A 24,881-nucleotide genomic window follows, 5' to 3' on the forward strand; every position below is an offset into this window, starting at 1 on the left:
CGTGGTGAATTGATAGAATACTCTTCTCGAATTAATAAGCTACGAAATGCTTCTTACTTAGACCTGCAAGGTAAGCTTTCTAATGCTTTCCAACTATTTAAACAGGCCCCCTCCTTGGAAAATAAAATACGTTATAACACAGCTAAGACTCACTTCTCAGAGCTTTTACAGACCAGTGGGGATAAATATTATTTTAATGTAAACTCAAAATATTATAAATTTGGTAATAAAAATGGTAGACTCCTTACAAATTTACTACATGGATCTAGAAAGCGTACAGTGATCAGGCCCTTATTGAAATCAGACGGAACTTTTACGGACTCCGACTCTCATATAATCGAAGTGATGAGATCATTTTATGAGGAGCTTTATTCTGTGCCTACATACTCAGTAAATGCTTCCGTTGCTTCTGGTAATCTGGAAACCACCTCTCCTACCCCTGTATCTCTTCCCTCTTCTTTTTCTACCTTTTGGGATTTACTTTCATTGCCACAACTCCCAGTATCCTTTCTACCTGTTTTGATGGCTCCTGTGACTCCGTTGGAGGTTGTTGGGGTTATTAAGCAGTTGAAATTATTTAAATCGCCAGGCCCTGATGGGTTTTCTAATGAATTTTTTCGTTTGTTATCTACCCAAATTGCTGAACCTTTGGCCGCATGTTTTAATTCAATTATAGCTGAGGGAACTCTCCCTGCTCACTTCTCGGATGCCGTCATTAAAGTCTTACCGAAAGAGGGACGTGATCTTAGTCTTCCGGGGTCTTATAGACCAATTTCACTTCTTAATACTGATTATAAAATTTTTACAAAAATTTTAGCGGAAAGATTAAAGCCCATTCTTCCGGTTTTGATACATAAAGATCAAACTGGCTTTATAACAGGACGGCATTCGGTGGTGAATGTACGGAGGGTTCTCGCAGCTATATCACAGGTAACATCTAATCATACCTTGCGGGTAGCCCCTCATATGATAGTAACGTTGGACGCTGAAAAAGCGTTTGATTTAGTTTTATGGCCCCATTTATTTCGTACCCTAGAGAAATTTGGCTTTCCTACCCATTTTATTAATATTTTACGTACCTTATATTCTTCTCCACAGTCACAATTAGCATGCAATGGACTTCTTTCATCTGCTTTTAAACTAGAGAGGGGGACCCGTCAAGGGTGTCCCTTGTCCCCTCTTCTTTTCGCCATTGCCATAGAACCCCTTGCTGTGGCTATACGTGCTTCCCCCTTGATTCAAGGGATTAAAATTGGAGGGGAGGAGCTGAAGATAGGACTATTTGCAGATGATACCCTTTTATTTCTTTCTAACCCTACTCACTCTTTGCCTTCTTTGTTACATCTACTTGACTCTTTTGGGGTGGTTTCCGGATATAAAATTAATAGATCCAAATCGGAGGTTTTATTGCTGGGAAACTCTAGTCCAGACCTTTTGAGATCCATACAAATGCCGTTTTCTATAGCTCCATCGAGATTTAAATATTTGGGGGTCCATATATGTTCAGACTTATCCAAAATATACCCGACAAATTTCTCTACTACAATAACCAAAATTGCTACAAAACTTGAGTCATGGAGGGACCTACCTCTCTCTTTATTGGGACGCTTAGCAATAATTCGATCTATTATTTTTCCGAAAATATTTTATTGCATGCAACAATTACCAGTTGCTATACTTAAATCGGATATTAAGAGATTGGATGCATTATTTTCTAAATTTGTATGGCAAAATAAACGCCCGAGAATATCAAGGGTTAAATTAATTACTCCTAAAACTGCAGGTGGTCTGGGATATCCTGATTTGGAAACATACTCTCAAGCAGTTTTTTTTCGTTACATAAGTGCTTGGATACTTAATAAGGACCAATACATAGATTTATCTTTAGATTTAGCTATTTTTTCCCCCTACTCCCCAAGTGCACTTTTACAAACTAAATGGCTTTCTATCCCACTAAATATTCGGAACCATATTTTGTTTACAGATACATATAAAGCATGGCTTGAATTAAATAAAAGATGTAAGTCCAATCCCTTTGTTACACCTTTTATTCCTTTATGGGGGAATCCATCGTTCCCCCCATCGCTTTCTAACTCATTGTTTGATACTTGGAGGGCAAAGGGATTGGATTTATCATGTAAGGTTTTTGATCCAGGAGGCTCCTTATATACCTTTCAAGAGTTATGTCTTAGATATGCAATACCAAGCTCACAGAGATTTATGTATTTTCAAATGCGGCATTTTTTACTTTCTATTAATGCACCTAAACCCCCTATTCAGACCCAAAAATTTAATATCGCTCAGGTTAAATCTATCGATACATTGTTATTTTTTCTCCGTGAGAAGGATTATAGAGTGAAATATTTATATAATGTTATAATCAGTTCTACAGAACATGTACAATGGCAGATATTGTTACAGAAATGGACTAAAGATATTCCAATGTTAACTGAGATTCATGATTTAACTGAATTATATTCATATTCACTTAAGGTGTTACAATCAGCGTACTTACAAGAAGTTCACATACGCACATTGCATAGAGCATATATAACTCCATATCAAAGACGGTATATGGTTAAGGATGAGATGGGATATTGTATTAAATGCGGAACTGTAGTTGCTGATTTTTACCACTGTATATGGGATTGTTTTAAGTTACGTAAATTTTGGTGCAAAATACTGAGTTTTATTAATACAATGTTTGGTCTCGCTTTACAACCTGATCCTATGGCTTGTTTGGGGTTCAGTTTTAAAAACTGGACTATAACAGGGGGGAAAAAATACACTTTGCCATTATTGATCACAATTCTAGCAGTATGCAAAAAATGTATTTTGTGTCATTGGATCAAGAAATCGGTACCTAGCCTAATGGAAGTTAAACAAAAATTACTTCAAATATTATATTATGAGCGAAAATACGCAGAGGTAGATTTACTATTAGGAGCTCAAAAGTTTTATTGTAAATGGGCTCCATTTATCAGTACTTTGGAAAAAGAGACCCGATTACATATATACAAATCTTTTGAAAATTTTAACTTTGAGGAGCATATGGCATTTTATGTTACGTGAACTTGGTATTGGGTGCATACTGAGAGTCAGCTATTTTAAGTTGTTTTCTTTTGGAATCTAGATACTGTGTCAAAATATAAGATGAATATTAGGTATATATTTTCCTTCCCATTCCCCTCTTTCCTCACCTCCTTCCTTTGTCTATGTCTTGTGTCCTTTTTAATTTTTCTTTTTATCATTATACTGTTATCCCTGTATCGCCTTAATCTATTATGTCTCATTACCTCATAGTGAGATTATGTGGATAGATAATAACAACTATGATATGATATTTGGGATTATGCTTTTATTGTCTTATTGTATACTATTTTCGTTTTCCTTTCTGTATGTGGAAAATCCTTAATAAAAACATTTAAAAAAAAAAAAAAAAAAAAAAAAAGATAAAGTGGCTGAGCCGCAACACACGGCAGAGCCGCAACTCACGAAACACCACTCGATGTTAAACGGTGATCAGTCAGGACTCCAGGGAACAAAACGACTTCCTGGGATGAGATGACAACTCCCGAATACAGGACTTCTGAGGACAGGAATGACCGGATACAGCAGGACTGGAAACAGACTCTCAGCAAACCAAAGCAGCATGCAGGAAGCTATTACCGGCGTCTGTGAGAAGCCCTGGGAAGGTACTTAACAGGGAGTCCTCCAATCAGCTGCTTAGAGCCTGATTGGAATAAATGCCATGCAGCTGCCTTGCTGCACGGCCGGGAGGACAGGTGTATGTGCTTGTTCATTAAGCCCAGCAACGGGGAACGCGGTCCGCCAGTGGCATCCCCATTGCTAGGGTCCGTGCGGCTCAGCGCGCCCGGCGTCTAGCGTTGCTAGGGAGCCGGCGGCTGAACGCGCACGGCGTCCCTAGTTTCTAGGCGCCGGGCCGCGCGGACAAGCGGACCCCGGCGCCTAACAGTACCGCCCCCTTGAGGAGGGGTCAAGGAACCCCTAAAGCCAGGTTTCTGAGGAAATTCCCGAAAAAATGCCCTCTTGAGCCTAGGGGCATGAAGATCCTTATCCAGGACCCAAGACCTTTCCTCCGGACCATAGCCTTTCCAGTGAACCAAAAAATAAAGCCGACCCCAGGATAATTTGGAATCGAGAACCTTCTCTACCAAGAACTCCTGCTGTCCCTGTACATCCACTGGAGATCTACCCTGAAAGATCCTCCGAGGAAACCTACTGGAAGAAACGTATTGTTTCAACAGGGAACAATGAAACGCATTTCCAATCCTGAGAGATCTTGGTAAACGTAGCCGAAAGGCAACTGGGTTGACTCTTTTAATAATAAGAAATGGCCCAATAAATTTGGGTCCCAGTCTAGCCGAGGATTGTCGAAGCCTGATGTTGCGAGTCGACAACCACACCCTATCTCCCACCTTAAAGGTGCAAGGACGTCGGAGCCTGTCAGAAAATTTCTTCTCTCGAAAGGCCGCTTGTCTGAGAGCAAGGTGCACTTTTTTCCAAATTGCTCTGAGCTGGGAGGTCAATGCCAGCGAGGAGACTGGAAAATGATGAAAAAAAGAATTAGCTCTGGGGTGAAAACCAAAAACTGAAAAGAATGGAGACTCTTTAGTGGAGGAATGACAGGAATTATTGTAAGCAAATTCAGCCAAAGGAAGAAACTCGGACCAATCATTCTGGAGTTTGGCTGAATACAAGCGCAGATATTGTTTCAATGACTGGTTAACTCGTTCGGTTTGCCCGTTGGATTGTGGGTGATAACCGGATGTTAATGACAGTTTCATCTTTAATGAAGCACAAAAACATCTCCAGAATTGTGCGATAAATTGTGGACCCCGATCAGAAACAATATCAGTGGGTAACCCATGAAGCCTAAAACACATGGTGGAGGAACAAAACTGCCAACCCTTGAGCAGAAGGCAATCGGGGAAGAGCAATAAAATGAGCCATTTTACTAAAACGGTCCACTACCACCCATATGACTCGGAATCCGGCTGAAAGGGGAAGGTCAACCTCAAAATCCATGGAAATATGAGACCATGGCCTGAGAGGGACACTTAAGGGCATAAGTTGCCCGATAGGCAAGGAACGGGGAACCTTATGCTGTGCACAAACCGGACATGAAAAAAAAATTCCCTAACGTCTTTGGACATACTAGGCCACCATACTGAGCGAGAGACTAACTCCAATGTCTTAGTGATTCCCGGATGCCCTGAAACCTTGTTGTCATGGAATTCAGTTAAAACAGTAGCTCTCAAAAATTCAGGAACGAAAAGACGACCAGCAGGAGTAAATCTAGGAGCTTGGTGTTGAAGCTGGTTTAACTGGGTAAATAAATCCTGTGTGAGGCCTGCCCGGATGACCGAAGATGGAAGTATTGGGGTAACAACAGGATTGTTATTGTGAACCGTAAGAAAACTACGTGACAGGGCATCAGCTTTAGTATTCTTGGAACCAGCCCTGAAAGTGATAATAAATTTGAAACAAGTAAAAAATAATGCCCAACGTGCCTGCCGGGCATTAAACCGTTTAGCTGATTCAATGTGTTGCAGGTTCTTATGGTCAGTCAATACCTAAATAGTATGCTTTGCTCCTTCCAGCCAATACCTCCACTCCTCAAAAGCCCACTTTACCGCCAGTAACTCCCGATTACCAACGTCATAATTGGATTCAGCGGAGGAGAACTTCCTGGACATAAAGGCACAAGGATGTAACTCCAAAGACTCCGGATCCTTTTGAGAAAGGACAGCCCCCCACTCCAACCTCTGAGGCATCAACCTCCACAACAAAAGGGCAATTCCGGATTAGGATGTCTGAGGACTGGAGCTGAGACAAAGGCTTATTTGAGGGCCCGGAAGGACAACTCAGCTTCATGCTACCAGTTGGTAGGATCCGCTCCTTTCTTAGTCAGAGCCACAATGGGAGCTACCAGGTCAGAAAAAGAATGAATGAACCTCCTATAATAATTCGCAAACCCTAAAAAGCGCTGAATTGCTTTTAAATTGGTGGGTTGCGCCCAATTAAGGATGGCCTGAAGCTTCTTGGGTTCCATGCAAAATCCCTGAGAGGAAATTATGTACCCTAAAAAAGATACTTCCGTGACGTGAAATTCACACTTCTCCAGCTTGGCATATAAATAATTCTCACGTAACTTTTGAAGAACCAGACGCACCTGGGTGATATGTTGTTCCATCAATTCAGAAAAAATCAAGATGTTGTCTAAATAAACGACCACGAATTTCCCTAGGAAGTCACGGAGCACATCATTTATGAGGTCTTGAAAAACTGCTGGAGCATTAGACAGGCCGAACCGCATCACCAGGTATTCGTAGTGACCTGACTGAGTACTGAAAGCCGCCTTCCACTCATCTCCAGATTTAATTCGGATGAGGTTGTAAGCTCCTCTCAGGTCAATTTTAGAAAAAATCACAGCAGAACGTAACTGATCAAATAGTACAAAAATCAACGGCAAAGGATAGGTGTTTTTGACTGAGATCTTATTCAGGGCTCTAAAATCAATGCATGGTCTAAGCGAGCCATCCTTCTTCCCCACAAAGAAAAAAACAGCACTTAAAGGGGATTTTGATGGTCTAATAAAACCTTTCTGTAAGCTCTCCTGAATATAGTCATTCATAGCCAAAGTTTCTGGCCCGGACAATGCATATAATCTTCCCTTTGGCAATGCGGCACCAGGAATTAGCTCAATAGCACAATCATAAGGCCGATGGGGAGGCAGAATGTCCGCATTACCTATGGAGAAAACATCGGCAAACTCCTGGTATTCCACAGGAATGAGTTCTGGAATGATAGCTGCTACTCTGACTGGAAACTAAATACATTCCTTACCACAAAAAGTACCCCATTGTGAAATCTCCCCGGACCGCCAATCAATGGTGGGATTATGAAAGGCCAGCCAAGGGTGACCCAGAACAACTGGAACTGCTGGGCAATGTGTAAGATAGAACTCAATTTTTTCGGAATGTAAAGCTCCTACTGTAAGTAGCACGGGAGGTGTACGGTGAGAAATAACCCCATTGGAAAGCGGACTCCCATCTAAGCCATGCATGGTGACACACCTACCCAATGGTAACTGAGGAATGTCTAAGGCCTTAGACCAAGTTAAATCCATAAAGTTTCCTGCAGCTCCACTGTCGACAAAAGCCGACACCAAAGAACTTGGGCTGCCAAAGGAAACTTTAACTGGGACTAAAAGAGTTATTCGAGGAGATAAGCTGCAGACCTAGGTGAACCCCCTCACAATTCACCTGGTCAAAGCGTTTCCCGACTTGTTCGGACAGTTACGAGCAAAATGTCCCTTACCACCACAGTACAAACAAAGACCGGAATTTTGCCTTCTGGCTCTTTCCTCTGGAGACAGCCGGGAGAGACCCATCTGCATGGGCTCCTCTACGTCTTCTGGAATGGAATAAACACACGGACTTGACCTTACAGGTGTTCCTCTTTCAGCCCTCCGCTCTCTGAGACGACGATCAATCTTAATAGAAAGCTCCATGAGTTTATCGAGAGTCTCAGGAGCGGGTTACTGGAGGAGACTGTCTTTTATAGACTCTGATAAGCCAAGGCGAAACTGACTGCGTAGGGCTGGGTCATTCCAGCCACAGTCGTTCGACCAACGGCAAAACTCAGTACAATAAACCTCTGCAGGATTTCTACCCTGTTTGAGAGCGCGCAACTGACTTTCAGCAGACGCCTCTCTATCCGGGTCATCATACAAAAGCCCTAGAGACTTAAAAAAAAGCGTCTACTGACAACAATGCAGGATCCTCTGCCCTTAAACCGAATGCCCAGGTCTGAGGATCCCCCTGGAGTAAAGAAATAATAATCCCAACCCGCTGAGATTAAGTACCTGAGGAAGTGGGTCTTAAACGGAAATAAAGTTTACAGGATTCCTTAAAATTAAAAAATAATTTTCTATCGCCAGAAAAACGGTCAGGCAAATGCATCTTTGGTTCAGGGACTACCTTTAGGAAGGCTCGCAAAAGATCTTCCTGCGACCTCACCCGAAGCGAAAGATCCTGAACCATCTGAGTAAGTTCTTGAATCTGATTGACTAAGAACTGGCCAGGATTTGGCCCTACACCTGTCGGATTCATGAGGCCAAAAATTTTTAACAAAAACTGAATGAGAGGCAAAAAATTAAAGCCCTGTTTAATTTTAATTTTTTGGTATGGCCGGTAATAATGTTATGATTCCAGCACTCTGGTCTGAGGAGATCTTATTGCGAGGACCGGAGCACTGGAACGAGATGCTGGGAAAGGGAGCGGGAATGGAAAATAGCCCCTGGCGCCCTAACTCCGTTGTCTCGCCCATGCTGTCAGAAATCCCCTGCGAGACTATGGTTGCTTGAGCCCATGGCAGCCGCGTTTGAAGGGCGGATTATGTCTGCCCAACTCCGATGCCCCCCAGTCTTAGTGAGAGACAAAGGGAAATCCGAGACAGGGTGATAACAAGGGGCCCTCTGACTAAACAACCAGGCCAGGGGCTACAAGCTAACTCAAAACTAGAATATGTGCGGAAAAACCGCCAGAGAAAAGGACAACCAAAATATCCACTTGTCCACTTTCCTACCCGGCACCGCCGAGTTCAAGAGAGGACTTGTGGAAGCGGAACCCTCCGCAAATGCTCCAACAACAGAAGATATAAAGATAAAGCGGCTGAGCCGCAACACAGGGCAGAGCCGCAACTCACGAAACACCACTCGATGTTAAACGGTGATCAGTCAGGACTCCAGGGAACAAAACGACTTCCTGGGATGAGATGACAACTCCCGAATACAGGACTTTTGAGGACAGGAATGACCGGATACAGCAGGACTGGAAACAGACTCTCAGCAAACCAAAGCAGTATGCAGGAAGCTGTTACCGGCGTCTGTGAGAAGCCCTGGGAAGGTACTTAACAGGGAGTCCTCCAATCAGCTGCTTAGAGCCTGATTGGAATAAATGCCGTGCAGCTGCCTTGCTGCACGGCCGGAGGACAGATGTATGTGCTTGTTCATTAAGCCCAGCAACGGGGAACGCGGTCCGCCAGTGGCGTCCCTGTTGCTAGGGTCCGTGCGGCTCAGCGCGCCCGGCGTCTAGCGTTGCTAGGGAGCCGGCGGCTGAACACGCACGGCTTCCCTAGTTGCTAGGCGCCGGGCCGCGCGGACAAGCGGACCCCGGCGCCTAACAGTTGCAGGGGGATCACTGGTAGATGAGGAAGATCAGGAAGACAGCTGGGTCACAGTTAGAAGGAAAAAAGGGGGAGGGGAAGACATGATATCTCCGATCTACCAAACCCCAATAAATTTGCCCAATTGGACAAAGATTCTGAGGATGGCAGTGAGGAAATGACAGAACCAGAGGAGACAGTTCCCTCTAGCATCCAGAGGAGCGGTCCCTCCAGTGCAGATGGGAAAAAAGATAATGAGGTACGTAGTCAGATTGTGGTGGTAGGGGATTCTATTATCAGGAAGACAGGGCAATCTGCTACCGGGACCGTGATCTCCATACAGTCTGTTGTCTTCCGGGTGCTCGGTATGGCACATCGCGGACAGGGTAGATAGATTGTTGGGAGGGGCTGGTAAAGACCCAGCGGTTTTGGTGCATGTTGGCACCAATTACAAAGTTAGTGGTAGGTGGGATGTCCTTAAGAAAGACTATAGGGACTTAGGCAAAAAACTTAAGGCAAGGACATCTGTCACGATCCGGGTATCTGGACGCCATTACTTACCCTTCAGATGCCTCCTAAGGCGGGCTCAACGTTCCAGGACCGGATTCCGCTGTTCCTGAGTTTCCACATGCAGAGTGGTCTTTTCATCAGCCGCGGCCTCCGCTGTGCCCGCGTGGTTAAATGTGCATCTATCAGCCTGGCGTCTCCTGTCTCCGGGGGCCGGCGCCGCCATTACTGTTTCCCAGACCACATGGATTACAAACCAAACTTCCTTCCAAGTGTCTGCATGGGCGCAGCCATCTTGGATTCTGTCATCTGATCATTTCCACCAATCTGCTGTCTGTGTTGTTGATTTGCATAATTGCCTAGCCAACCCCTTCCTTGCTGCAGGTATAAGTAAGCTGTACCTGAGCAAGGAAGACGTCAGTGCTTTGGTTGTCAAACCTAGTTCCTGTTTGTCTCTCTTCTATGATTGTCTTCCAGGTTCCAGCTCCTGTCTCAAGACTTCCACCATAGAGACCCGCACCAGCATTCCACCTGCGGTGTAGCCTGACTCTCCAATCCATTGTGGATTCATCTGTTTCCAGCTACAACACTACCTGCTTCCAGCCTCAGCTTCCAGCAGAGTACAGCTTCCCTTAAAGGGCCGGTGTCCTTTCTACACTTTACCACTCTCCACCGGAATTATTATTTCTCCGCTCTCAAGTTCTACATTTCAGTTCACATTTCATCGCTCCCAAAGTTCATTTATTATTTAACTGGTTCCAGCCAGTATCCACTCCGTGCTAACAACAGTCTGGTTCCAGCCAGTATCCACAGCAGCTGTTTTACCTTCAGCAACCCAGCTCTTCCTGGAACACCAGCTGGTACAATCCTGGGTTATCTCCATTGCTACAGCCGGGCCTGGTAAGGACTTTCCATCTAGAAGATCATAAGAACTATCTCACACTACCAGTGCCCTGTGGCTCCTGCCATGCTGTAGTACTCAGGAACTGTATTTATTCTTTGCTGACTTTTACGTTTTCTTTTATTGCTGCTGTGATGCGGAGTTGTCATAATAAACATCATTGACTTTTATCTAAGTTGTCGGGGTCACGCCTTCGGGCAGTTATTATTCATGTTACTTACATGTCCAGGGGTCTGATACAACCTCCCAGGTTCCGGTACATCTCAGCCCCTACAACTGAGGCTGCCTCCCGTCAGCTCAGGCCCTCAGTTGTGACAGTAAGCACTGACCTAATGAATCCAGCCGGAGACCAGGATCAAGCGGCCAGGCCGATGCAAGAACTGGCAGCCCGACTAGAACATCAGGAGGCTGCACAGGGCCACATCATCCGCTGTCTCCAGGATCTCTCTACTCGGCTGGATGGGATTCAGACAACTCTCCGTGGATCAGGCGCGTCTGGTGCGTCAACCACAGTGACTCCAGCTATAACCCCACCCACCTTACCCATTTCTGCTCCACGTCTTCATCTTCCAACGCCAGCAAAATTTGACGGATCTCCAAGATTCTGCAGGGGATTTCTCAACCAGTGTGAGATTCAGTTTGAGCTACAACCTGGCAATTTTCCCAGTGACCGTACAAAAATTGCCTACATTATTTCTCTTCTCAGTGGCTCAGCCCTTGACTGGGCATCACCGTTATGGGAGAGGTCCGACACCCTGCTATCTTCTTACACTGCATTTGTGTCAACATTCAGGCGCATCTTCGACGAGCCAGGCCGGGTAACTTCAGCTTCGTCTGAGATTCTCCGTTTACGCCAGGAATCACGTACTGTAGGACAATATCTTATACAGTTCCAGATCCTGGCATCCGAACTGGCATGGAACGACGAGGCCCTGTATGCTGCATTCTGGCATGGTTTATCCGAGCGTATTAAAGATGAGTTAGCTACCAGAGACTTACCCTCCAAGTTAGATGAGCTAATCTCACTTTGTACGAAAGTTGACTTACGTTTCAGAGAGAGAGCAACTGAGCGTGGAAGATCATCTGCTCCAAAATCTTCTACTCCTCCTCCTCGCCAACTGTCACCAACTACAGATGAACCCATGCAAATTGTCCGTTCCCGTTTAACTCCTGCTGAGCGCCGAAGACGTCTCTCCGAGTTTCTCTGTCTGTATTGTGCAGCTCCGTCTCACACCATTAATGCCTGTCCCAAACGTCCGGGAAACTCCAAATCCTAGCTCGCCAAGGAGAGGGCCGGCTAGGAGTAATGATCTCCTCTCCATCTCCTCAAGATTGTAACCTCCCAGTCTCGCTTCAAGTTGCTCAACGTTATCAGAACGTCATTGCCCTCCTGGATTCCGGAGCAGCTGGGAACTTTATTACTGAAGCCTATGTTAAACGGTGGTCCCTACCCACCGAGAGACTTCCTTCGTCCTTTTCCTTAACTGCTGTGGATGGCAGTAAAATTTTTGATACAGTTATTTCTCTAAGGACTCTACCAGTTCGTCTGAGAGTGGGAGTTCTTCATTCCGAACTTATTTCATTTTTAGTGATTCCAAGAGCCACACATCCTGTGGTCCTGGGCCTTCCATGGCTCCGTCTTCACAATCCTACAATTGATTGGACGACTACGCAAATCCTGGCATGGGGTTCCTCCTGTACTAAGACATGTTTGTTTAAAGTGTTGCCTGTCTGTTCTTCCTCCCCCAGGTCGTCTGATGTTCCACCTCCTCCATATCAAGATTTCACGGATGTGTTCAGTAAAGCTTCTGCTGATATCCTTCCTCCTCATAGAGAATGGGACTGCCCGATTGATCTCGTTCCAGGGAAGGTTCCACCTCGAGGCCGAACTCATCCGTTGTCTCTCCCCGAGACACATTCTATGGAGGAATACATTAAAGAGAACCTAGCAAAGGGGTTCATTCGACCTTCTTCTTCTCCAGCCGGCGCAGGCTTCTTTTTTGTAAAGAAGAAAGATGGTGGTCTGCGGCCGTGCATCGACTACAGAGGTTTGAACGACATTACCATCAAGAACCGCTATCCTTTACCCCTGATTACTGAGCTCTTTGACAGAGTTAGCGGAGCTACCATCTTTACAAAGCTGGACCTGAGAGGTGCATACAATCTCATCCGGATCCGTGAGGGTGACGAGTGGAAGACCGCATTTAACACCCGTGACGGACATTATGAGTACCTCGTCATGCCCTTCGGATTGAGCAATGCTCCAGCTGTCTTCCAGCATTTCGTCAATGAGATCTTCAGAGACATTCTATACCGTCATGTCGTGGTCTATCTAGATGATATCCTCATTTTTGCCAACGATTTAGAGGAACATCGTTTCTGGGTAAAGGAGGTTCTGTCCCGTCTCCGTGTCAATCATCTCTACTGCAAATTAGAGAAATGCGTCTTTGAAGTCAAGTCCATTCCGTTTCTAGGGTACATTGTGTCCGGTTCCGGACTAGAGATGGATCCTGAGAAACTACAAGCAATCCAGAATTGGCCGGTACCCTTAACCCTCAAAGGGGTCCAGAGGTTCTTAGGGTTCGCCAATTATTACCGAAAGTTTATACGAGACTTTTCCACCATTGTGGCGCCTATTACTGCTTTCACCAAGAAGGGTGCTAACCCGTCCAAGTGGTCTGAAGAAGCCATGCAAGCTTTTCATCTTTTAAAACAGAGGTTCATCTCTGCACCTGTCCTGAAACAGCCTGACATCGACTCTCCTTTCATCTTAGAGGTGGATGCCTCCTCCGTTGGAGTAGGAGCGGTGTTATCTCAGAGGGCTAAAGATGGTCATTTACATCCTTGCAGTTTCTTCTCACGGAAGTTCTCCCCAGCGGAGCGCAACTATGCCATTGGCGACCAGGAGTTGCTAGCCATCAAGCTCGCTCTAGAGGAGTGGAGATATCTGTTGGAGGGAGCTTCTCATTCAATCACCATCCTTACAGACCACAAGAACCTTCTATATCTAAAAGGCGCACAATGTCTCAACCCTCGTCAGGCCAGATGGGCACTTTTCTTTTCCAGGTTCGACTTTAAACTCCAGTTCTGTCCGGGCTCTCAGAATCGCAAGGCCGATGCCCTTTCCCGCTCATGGGAGCAAGAAAATGAGTCAGAGTCTTCAGACAAGCATCCTATTCTAAATCCGTTGGCATTCTCCACGGTAGGGATGGACTCTACGCCCCCATCAGGGAAAAGTTTTGTGAAGCCGACACTAAGGAAGAAGCTCATGCATTGGGCCCATGCTTCCCGTTTTGCCGGACATACAGGTATCCAAAAAACCCTGGAGTTTATCTCTAGGTCCTATTGGTGGCCAACTCTGAAAAAGGACGTTTTGGAGTTTATTGCATCTTGCCCAAAGTGTGCTCAACATAAAGTATCCCGCCAGTCGCCTGCGGGGCAACTGGTTCCACTATCTGTTCCCCGTCGACCATGGACCCATTTGTCGATGGATTTTATTACAGATTTGCCCATGTGCAACAAGTTCAATACCATCTGGGTGGTAGTTGACCGGTTCACCAAGATGGCACACTTCATTCCTCTCACCGGTCTTCCGTCAGCTTCCAAGTTGGCTCAAGTATTCATACAAGAGATCTTCCGACTCCACGGTCTTCCAGAAGAAATTATCTCAGATCGAGGAGTTCAATTCACAGCCAAATTCTGGCAAAGTTTATGTCAAGTCCTCCAAGTCAAGTTAAAGTTTTCCACGGCTTACCATCCTCAGACCAATGGTCAAACTGAGAGGGTGAATCAGGACTTGGAGGCCTTCCTCCGCATCTATGTGTCCTCCTCTCAAGATGACTGGGTTCAATTACTTCCCTGGGCCGAGTTCTGTCATAACAACCAGTATCATTCTTCATCTTCCTCAACACCATTCTTCACCAACTTTGGATTCCACCCTAAAGTCCCTGAGTTCCAACCGCTTCCAGCAACTTCTGTTCCCGCAGTGGATATCACCTTGCATCAGTTTGCCAATATCTGGAAGAGCGTACGATCTGCTCTGCTCAAGGCATCGTTCAGGTACAAGAAGTTTGCGGATAAGAAGCGTCGCGCAGTTCCTGCTCTCAAGGTGGGTGATCGGGTATGGTTATCCACGAAGAATTTGAGGTTGAGTTCCCAGTATGAGGTTTGCACCTCGCTACATCGGTCCTTTTAAAATTGATCAAGTCATCAATCCTGTTGCTTACAGACTCCAGTTACCTCCCTTCTTAAAAATACCCAGGACATTCCATGTTTCCCTGTTGAAACCGCTAATCTTGAATCGGTTTCATTCCTCACTTCCACCAACTCCGAAAGTCCAAACTCAACGAGGCATTGAGTATGAAGTGGCCAAGATCCTGGACTCACGTCACCGTTACGGTCAACTTCAGTATCTCATTGACTGGAAGGGCTATGGTCCTGAAGAACGCTCTTGGACCAATGCCTCTGACGTCCATGCTCCTGCCTTGGTCCGAAATTTCCACGCAAAGTTTCCTTTAAAGCCTAAGAAGTGTCCTGGGGCCACTCCTAAAGGGGGGGGTGCTGTCACGATCCGGGTATCTGGACGCCATTACTTACCCTTCAGATGCCTCCTAAGGCGGGCTCAGCGTTCCAGGACCGGATTCCGCTGTTCCTGAGTTTCCACATGCAGAGTGGTCTTTTCATCAGCCGCGGCCTCCGCTGTGCCCGCGTGGTTAAATGTGCATCTATCAGCCTGGCGTCTCCTGTCTCCGGTGGCCGGCGCCGCCATTACTGTTTCCCAGACCACATGGATTACAAACCAAACTTCCTTCCAAGTGTCTGCATGGGCGCAGCCGTCTTGGATTCTGTCATCTGATCATTTCCACCAATCTGCTGTCTGTGTTGTTGATTTGCATAATTGCCTAGCCAACCCCTTCCTTGCTGCAGGTATAAGTAAGCTGTACCTGAGCAAGGAAGACGTCAGTGCTTTGGTTGTCAAACCTAGTTCCTGTTTGTCTCTCTTCTATGATTGTCTTCCAGGTTCCAGCTCCTGTCTCAAGACTTCCACCATAGAGACCCGCACCAGCATTCCACCTGCGGTGTAGCCTGACTCTCCAATCCATTGTGGATTCATCTGTTTCCAGCTACAACACTACCTGCTTCCAGCCTCAGCTTCCAGCAGAGTACAGCTTCCCTTAAAGGGCCGGTGTCCTTTCTACACTTTACCACTCTCCACTGGAATTATTATTTCTCCGCTCTCAAGTTCTACATTTCAGTTCACATTTCATCGCTCCCAAAGTTCATTTATTATTTAACTGGTTCCAGCCAGTATCCACTCCGTGCTAACAACAGTCTGGTTCCAGCCAGTATCCACAGCAGCTGTTTTACCTTCAGCAACCCAGCTCTTCCTGGAACACCAGCTGGTACAATCCTGGGTTATCTCCATTGCTACAGCCGGGCCTGGTAAGGACTTTCCATCTAGAAGATCATAAGAACTATCTCACACTACCAGTGCCCTGTGGCTCCTGCCATGCTGTAGTACTCAGGAACTGTATTTATTCTTTGCTGACTTTTACGTTTTCTTTTATTGCTGCTGTGATGCGGAGTTGTCATAATAAACATCATTGACTTTTATCTAAGTTGTCGTGGTCACGCCTTCGGGCAGTTATTATTCATGTTACTTACATGTCCAGGGGTCTGATACAACCTCCCAGGTTCCGGTACATCTCAGCCCCTACAACTGAGGCTGCCTCCCGTCAGCTCAGGCCCTCAGTTGTGACAACATCTAGGGTAATATTATCTGAAATATTAACAGTGACATGCGCTAGCCCAGGGAGGCAGAGGGAGATTAGGGAGGTAAATGTGTGGCTTAGAGACTGATGTAGGAAGGTTTGTGTTCCTGGAATACTGGGCGGACTTCTCAGTCAGGCGCCATCTTTGTCGCAATTGATTGCAACTGAATGAGGAGGAGGCTGCAGTGCTGGGGGGCAGGATGGTTAGAAGGTTGGAGGAGCTTTTAAACTAAGAGCCTGGGGGGAGGGTTTAGCTAGAAGCTGCGGGTTAATTAGGGAGAGCAGTAAGGATGGGGGTAGTGAACAATTTGGGGGTGGAGAAGTAGGGAGCATAAGGTCAGATGGCAAGGGTATTTGCATGGGTATTGACACCGGAAATACTGACACAGGTATTGCCCAAGATATTCCCAATTTATCACCTAATGACGTATATGGCTCAGCAATACGGTATATAGAATGTAATGTGCATAGCATAAGGGAGGATACTAACATCAGGGGGGGGGGTTAGAAAGTCTTAATAGGTCAGATAGAGATAGTAGTGAGGAAGTCTGTATTAAGCATGATGGGGTGGAAAGGGAGGGAGTAGAATAACAGTCAGTAAAGGTAAGTCTAGAAAGGCTCTTGTAAATATAGATAAGATACCACTAAAACACGGGTAATGGAGAGGCTAAGCTAAGATGTATGCTTGTGAATGCAAGAAGCCTATCGGGTAAAATGGGGGAATTGGAATGGCTTGTATCAAAGTCTCAGTATGATATTATAGGTATTACGGAAACATGGTGGGACGACTCTCACGACTGGGTTGCGAATTTGGAGGGATATTCTCTTTTCAGGAGGGACAGGGCTACCAAAAGGGGAGGAGGGGTATGTCTCTTTCCTAAACCATCTCTAAAACCAAACTTAATAGAGGGTATTTTCAGGGAGGCTGGAGATAACGTGGAGTCGCTATGGGGTGAGATCACAAGTGGGGGCACAGAGGTAAAGAAACTAGTCATTGGCACGTGCTACAAGTAACCAGATATTAGTGTACATGACGAGGAACAACTCTTACATCAAACTGAAAAAGCTGCGGGAATGGGGGACATCCTAGTGTTAGGGGATTTTAACTATCCTGATATAAATTGGAGTAACGATTCTTGTGTAAAAACTAGGAGCAGCAGGTTCTTAAATACATTAAAGGATCTATACTTGACTCAATTAGTCGAGGACCCAACTAGAGGTAAAACTAGAAAAGATTATACCTGATGGCGCAAGCGATATAAATGATAAATGTTGTATAAAATTCTGCCACCTTGTGATCATAAGAAAAATGGTTCTATTTCGTCAGACCCCAGAAGCCTGTCTCTAATGGCTTCAATAAAGCAATTATGATTTAAATGGAAAAGAGGTCGCGCTATAGAACCAATTAATTGTTCCACACCATTCTTAATTGTAAATATTTATTTAAACATATAACCATGTAAAAACATCGATGTATATTTTATTTCTAAAATAATTAAGATCTGGTGTGGTCACAACACCCTCAACTGCATACCAATTATAATTTAATAATGCTCATTCGTAAAATTAAGTGTGCTGATTAGAATAATGTCCAGACCGGCAATATATTATGCCACAGATTCAGTCCGTAATAGGATCCTTTATATTAATTTACACCCAATGATAGAAGGACACCGGTGCGGTACCGCCTATGGAAGAAGTAACTGGATGTTACGAAACGCGTCTAGGACTCCTTGTTTAAGTGACTGCTGACTGCTGAATTGTCCAGACCGTCCCCCGGCATCTCCAGAGCACTTGGCACCTGCTACGAGCAAATCGTGGAAATTATATTCACACAGTGTCGGAGAGAACAGTGATCTTTGGAAGCCGGAGTAGCGAGGCGGCTGACTGCTGAAGTGGGTTGAGCAACAGTATTAGCCCCCTCGTGAGAACTGTCGGGCTGCCCGTACGGAAACCTTTCTTCACCCTGCTGCACGGACACAGAAGCTGTTTCACATATGCACCACACCGCTACAACGCACAGGTAACAGTTGTCCATTACACCGTGTAATTCCGGGGACGCTCGGGTCACACTTAAAGCTCCTCAAACTTGCAAACAGGTCCCGTATTACAAGCACAAGGGACAGAGTGAGCAAAGGTACCTGTGACTGTACTTATTTGTGGTGCACAGTTTCTGGATGAAAACACCGGTGTCCTTCTATCATTGGGTGTAAATTAATATAAAGGATCCTATTACGGACTGAATCTGTGGCATAATATATTGCCGGTCTGGACATTATTCTAATCAGCACACTTAATTTTACGAATGAGAATTATTAAATTATAATTGGTATGCAGTTGAGGGTGTTGTGACCACACCAGATCTTAATTATTTTAGAAATAAAATATACATCGATGTTTTTATATGGTTAGAGGTAAAACTATTCTGGACCTAGTTATTACCAATAATGTGGACATTATATAAAACACTAAAGTTGGGGAGACTTTGGGAAACAGTGACCACTATATGATCACATTCGACATCAGTATCAAGAAACAGCTATAAGGGAACAACTAAAACATTTAACCTTAGAAAAGCTAATTTCAATATGCTGAGACAGGCACTAAACGAGATTGATTGGGAAGTTTTGTTTCATGGTAAAGACACAACAGTAATGTGGGATGCTTTGAAAGGGTTGCTTGATAGCAATATTCACAAATTCATTCCTATGCTCATATTCACAAATTCATTCCCATGAGCATGGAGTACTAAAAACAAACCAATGTGGCTTAATAAGGAGGTCAAAGAAGCAATGGCTAAAAAGAGGCGTGCTTTCAAAACATTTAAATCTAATGGAGGGGAGGAGTCATTCCAGCATTACAAGGAATGCAATAAAAAATGCAAAAAAGTAATAATCGCAGCAAAAATTGTAAACAAAAAGCAAATCGCTAGAGAGAGTAAAAGCAATCCTAAACCGTTTTATAAATACATAAACAGTAAAAGGTTAAAGAAGGAGAACGTAGGCCCATTAAAAGATGAATTGGGAGCTTTAATAAACAATGATAAAATAAAAGCGGAAATACTGAACAATTTTTTTCCTCAGTATTCACCAGGGAGGATCAGTCGGAGAAAGTAGTGCATAAAGATAGTGAAGGTAATGACTCTTGGCTGGATACTTGTTGACCTCGACATCTTCGGACTATCAAACCGAATAAATTTGCACGGCAGGACGAAGATTCGGAGGATGATACTGAGGAAATGACGGTGGAGGAGGGGACTGCTCCCTCTAGCATCCAGAGGAGCAGCCCCTCTGGCACAGTTGGGACAAAAGATAGTGAGGTACCTAGTCAGATGGTGGTGGTAGGGGGACTCTATCATCAGGAAGGCAGATAGAGCAATCTGCTACCCGGACCATGATCGCCGTACAGTCTGTTGTCTCCCGGGTGCTCTAGTGCGGCACATCGCGGACCGGGTAGATAGATTGTTGGGAGGGGCTGGGAAAGACCCGGTGGTCTTTGTGCATGTTGGCACCAATGACAAAGTCAGCAGAAGGTGGGATGTCCTTAAAAAAAGACTATAGGGAATTAGGCAAGAAACTTAAGGCAACTTAAGGGTGGAGGGGTGTGCCTTTACGTAAAACCATTTTTAAAAACTGATATATGGGAGGATTTGCAGGAGGAGACTGTAGATACGGTCGAGATGCTATGGGGTAGAAATTGCATGTGGCTAAAAGGGAATAAAAAAGGTAGTATTAGGAGTATGCTACAGGCCGCCTGGTATTAATGTATCTAACGAGGAATTGTTACTGAAGCAAATTGAAAGAGCAGCAGGAGTAGGAGACATGGTAGTGATGGGAGATTTTAAATATCCAGAGAAAAACTGGAAAAACGATTCATGTGATACTGCTAGGGGTAATAGGTTCTTAAACACACTTAATGATAACTACTTAGTTCAACTAATTGAGGAACCCACCAGGTACAATGCAATCTTATACCTGGTATTAACAAATGTAAAAGTCGAAAAATATTGTAATGCATATGCCCTGTACTAACCCCATGCACATGCCTGCTGCGCGTGCACTCAATCCGCCGTGCGTGCACATATCCGCAATTTGCGTAGGATCGCTCCTGCGATCATGCGCGTGATATGGGTATTTACGACGGAGTTTGTGAGCGCGTAGAGGTTTATTAGAACATTACATATTTAACCCAAATAGTGTACATTTTAGATATAACTCCCTTGCACCACATCAGCGAGTATCAATAGTTTAAACAGTTCCAGGACTAAGGGATTCGCCGTTGCATGATAGGAAGGGTCAGATAAAGGTTGGAAGGCGATGTCTAGTATCCTATAACAAGGGGTGTGGTCTTTTATAAGAGAAAAAAGACAAAGGCAGCTATATATCTTTTCCAGGGCACACTTATGAAAAAATTAATTAATAAGATGATGAAATATGAGAAAATGAATACTTAACTTTTATGAGATATACTTAAAAAGAGAGGGAGAAGGCAAATATAGATGAATAATTTTTCAAAGCATAATTGCTACAATTTCGAGCGATAGGATTTAGATGAGCGAATTTATCTTTATTCCCTTAGTGGTCTAGAGATTTCCTTAATTGATAATTTTTTTAATTGGGAATAGGGTAACTCCGTTGGGTTCAGCTGTAGCCTGTCAGACTAGCACAATTGAAAAGGAAAGTAGAAATTAAATACCTGGATCTGCACAGAAAATCGGAAGGACACAAATGACTGGAGAATAAAATACCTACGGTACCTAGTATTCCCTCGTGGTCTCGCAACCGGGTACTGACCAGGCCCTGCAGTGTATGGCTTCCAAGATCAGACGAGATTGGGCATACTCAGTGCGGTTTGACCGTAGGTGGCTAAATCTCCAATCTGTGCAGTCAATTCCAGTGTGCGGATACTCATACACATTATTTTGAGCATATCATAAATGTCTGAATTATTGTTGGTACAAGAACAGAGCATTAAGCAACATTTGTGCTGATTGTTATACTAATGAGAGCAAAAGAAATCAGGCAGTGATGTAAGTACAATAGCTGAGTATGATAATATAACAGGGATTGATCCCCAATAATGCATAAAATTCAGTTCAATGAGAAACACACAGATTATATATAATTGTCTAACAGGGATTAATCCCCAATTCTGGGTGTATATGATTTAGCACACAAAATTCCAATAAACATTAGTTCCCAAAAGCAGATATCCTGTGGTTTTATCATATTTTAGCAAAATCACAAATTGAAGATACTTCAACAATCCTAAAGATATATATATATATATATATATATATATATATATATATAGTAAACAACAAAGCAGGCGGCACTCCAAGTCTGTTTGAGATTCAAGTGTATTTCACACACAAGTGATCCGACGTTTCGGGGTCCAAGCGCCCCTTGACAAACATGAAGGTGGTCCTGGGCTCTGTAGAGGAGGAGGTGGAACAAGCAAAGGAAAGTTGTGTCCCTTCTTAAGGGGCAATGGTGGACATTGTGAATGGTGAAAGGAAGGTTTTTGTGGGCAAAGAGTGAGTTATGCCATATATACCAGAAGCATGGGTCTTCAGCCTATGGCCCTCATTCCGAGTTGTTCGCTCGCTAGCTGCTTTTAGCAGCTTTGCACACGCTAAGCCGCCACCCTCTGGGAGTGTATTTTAGCTTAGCAGAATTGCGAACGCAAGATTAGCAGATTTGCGTATAGAAATTTCTTTGCAGTTTCTGAGTAGCTCGAGACTTACTCCTACACTGCGATCAGTTCAGTCAGTTTCGTTCCTGGTTTGACATCACAAACACACCCAGCGTTCACCCAGACACTCCCCCGTTTCTTCAGACACTCCCGCGTTTTTCCCAGAAAAGCAAGCGTTTTTTCGCACACACCCATAAAACGTCCAGTTTCCGCCCAGAAACACCCACTTCCTGTCAATCACACTCCGATCACCAGAACGAAGAAATTTCTTCATAAAGCCGTGAGTAAAATACCAAACTTATTAGCAAATTTACTTGGCGCAGATGCACTGCGAACATTGCGCATGCGCATTAGCGACTAATCGCTCCGTTGCAAAAAAAAAATTACGAGCGAACAACTCGGAATGAGGGCCCATATGATGTGCCACCATTAATGTGGACACTGTCTTGTCCTACGAAGCTTGATTTATGTGCTTTGTAATTTTTTTAAGCAGGATAAAGGCTGAGTTTTTTATTTCTGCAGTAGACTAGAATAAGCCCAGACATTCCCACTTCCATTATACCACCTGAATGTGACGGTCAGTGACCACCGTGCCATCACTAACCTGTATGCTTACACGAAACAGAATGATGGTAAACTTACACGGTTTCTTTACATCTTCTGGGGTCCACTCCGAGATTAGACATTATGGCGTAATTACTCAGACGGGAATATAAAACAGAATAAAAAATAAAAGCTTTAATGCAATAATTAGATGCAGACAAAAGCTTTTATTATGAAATCATACAGGGGAGTATCCGCACCATATAGATGTAACATACAACAAACCACCGCAGATGGAACCTGGGTGACTCTAATGCACATGATAATGTACAGGGTATATATGGACAGGATCTTGTATCAGAAAACACTCGACACTCCTGATCAAGATGAGTGTCTGCAACAAGTTAGGCAAACTAGAAGTGAAAACACGTTCCAATGGCCGCCATATTGTCGTGCAGCAATACAGATTGTGGAAACTGGTATTAGACATTCACACAAAGCACAAGATACAAAATAAACAGCAGAAAAAAGACCTAAGCATTTGGGATGTATTATTTAGGAACTAAATATACAGACGGGTCCTCCGTTATCTTGGCTGGCTGAGGCGTTAGTCGCGATCAGGCATACGCAGCGTACCTGGGCGCAAGGAGGCGCGCCTAGTCGTAGGAAGGCACACAGAGCGTTTGGCGTTACCTTTGAGTGTAATACCTAAGATCATCCACCAGATGTCGCTTTTTTAAATCACCAATGCGCAAGCGTGTGGTCTCCATTAACATACAATACTGAACTACAGCGTAAGAACTACTTTACTGGTGCGTCTCATTACGCTACAGTATGTCATACAGTCTATAACAGTATATACAGTACAGGTGCAAATAGTACAGCATATACAGATGCAAACGAACGTGTTACAGGTACAGTATGGTCTATTGATGTTTGGGATATGTGAGCGTCCAAATCCCGTAGTATTAAGTATAATGGAGAGAAATAAAAGCTCATCCCTAAGTTCCTGGATGCCAAATCACTGTCCTTAGTATCTCTGTACAGTTTTTTCTATTAGAGTACTAATTAGAACGAACAGCTTATAATGTACAACACAGATTCTCTAACGCCGACGATCTACAGTACTGTTGCTCGAACAGTTAGTTGCATCAGAATACACTAATTTATATTTACTGGTATGTCTATAGGTGCTCATTACCGCTGTGTATGTTAGATAGCGAATGAGTCACTCCTGCAGATTTACCCCGATTTGTGTGAAACCTGTGTGCACCCTTCCTTTGAATGTTTTACAATGGATTACACAGAAAAAAAATAATGATAAAGTTGATGTCACGGGAATACAAAAATAACCTGACATTTTGGGAATCGAACCCGGGACTCTCAGCGTGGCAGATGAGAGCCTTCATCGCTAGCCCACAACACTGCATGGAAGATTCTCAAGTTCATGTGTAAAAGTACTGCAAAGAGCGATTCCTTCCCATTGGTGTTTGTTTATGCCATTAGGGGACTCGGATGCTCATTTTGTGCACTTTACATACTGTAAAGTCAATTTGCTACATTATTCCTTTCACACATTAGGTGCGTCTGCATACACAAGTGTTCACACATTAGTTGCGTCTGCTTACACAAGTGTTTTAACATGTTAGTTTGCATCTGAATAAACTATTTTTTCTTTTTTACTCTGTCCGTCTGACCATTGGTCACCATCTGTGTGTACACTATGCAGTACAGGACTGTATATTAACATTACAGTCGTCACTGACCATTTGCCAGAGCTTGTACAGAAGATCAATCTGCTGCTATTCAAACTAAAGTACTGGATTAGTGAAGCATTAGCCACCCAGTGGTGGAGATGTGTATTGCATGCTGAATATCCAGTCATGCCTCATCGCGCCTGTCCATGATTAAACTCAGGAACCTAAGCTATTGCCTAGGTGTGACTAAACCTCCGTCTAGGTGCAGAAACAGTCAAGATAACGGAGGACCCATCTGTAAATACATTAATGAAAAACGTAACAGTCATCAGTCTGCTTGTGAAGGTCTCTAGTGTGGAGGCCTCTTGGACTATGCAAGGCAGTGAGTTCCATGGTCAGGGCTGCAAAACTAAAAGTTTGACCCTTAAATAAATTACAGGAGATTATTGGTACTGCTGGTAACAGTCCTTCATCTGTAGAAGCAAGCAAGCAGGGCAGTAAGGAGGCAGAAGCTGCTTCTAGTACCTTGGACCATGTAATGTGGGCTGGGAAGGTCAGTTAGCCAATTATAAAATA

General features: G+C 44.2%; 1 protein-coding gene and 1 pseudogene across 1 annotated transcript in view; one reads left to right on the forward strand and one right to left on the reverse strand.

Moving 5' to 3' along the window:
• LOC135040896 (gastrula zinc finger protein XlCGF57.1-like) overlaps positions 1 to 24,881 on the forward strand; it is a 223,327-nt gene that overhangs the window by 120,499 nt on the left and 77,947 nt on the right. The window lies entirely within an intron of this gene.
• On the reverse strand, positions 21,116 to 21,234 carry LOC135040899 (5S ribosomal RNA; annotated as a pseudogene).

This window comes from Pseudophryne corroboree, unplaced genomic scaffold (genome assembly GCF_028390025.1).
Source record: "Pseudophryne corroboree isolate aPseCor3 unplaced genomic scaffold, aPseCor3.hap2 scaffold_778, whole genome shotgun sequence".
Lineage (NCBI taxonomy): Eukaryota > Metazoa > Chordata > Amphibia > Anura > Myobatrachidae > Pseudophryne > Pseudophryne corroboree.